The sequence below is a fragment of the Halyomorpha halys genome, unplaced genomic scaffold (genome assembly GCF_000696795.3).
Source record: "Halyomorpha halys isolate HHAL.00 unplaced genomic scaffold, Hhal_1.1 Scaffold415.1, whole genome shotgun sequence".
NCBI lineage: Eukaryota > Metazoa > Arthropoda > Insecta > Hemiptera > Pentatomidae > Halyomorpha > Halyomorpha halys.
The window spans coordinates 439,675-440,038 of NW_027106189.1; the positions used below are offsets into that span (position 1 = coordinate 439,675).

Below are 364 nucleotides of genomic sequence, written 5' to 3' on the forward strand. Positions count from 1 at the left end.
ATTTTACGTAGGATTTTGGATTGTAACGATTGGATGTGGGAATAATTTGATGGATTGGTGGAGCCCCAGAGCTCAATTCCATATGTCCAAATTGGTCTGATTATTGTAGTGTATACTAATTTTTTTGTAGTGAATGGGAACTTTAGAGCGTTTGTCAAGTAAGTGTTGTAGCAATCTGAATCTACGAGCAGTTTCTTGTCGTTTCATTTGAAAATTTAAAAATGTATTTAATCTGCTATAATTTTGTAACTAACCTGACTGAATAATTGATTTCTTTCAAAGTTTTAAATATTTTTCTAAATTTTTTTTTCTTTTTAATAAAGATTATTCTTTATTTCCATTTATAATTTGTTCATAATTCATT

At 27.7% G+C, this 364-nt stretch overlaps 1 protein-coding gene across 1 annotated transcript in view; it reads left to right on the forward strand.

The window, feature by feature from the left end:
* Positions 1–364, forward strand: part of Flo2 (flotillin-2) — a 359,128-nt gene that overhangs the window by 64,665 nt on the left and 294,099 nt on the right. The window lies entirely within an intron of this gene.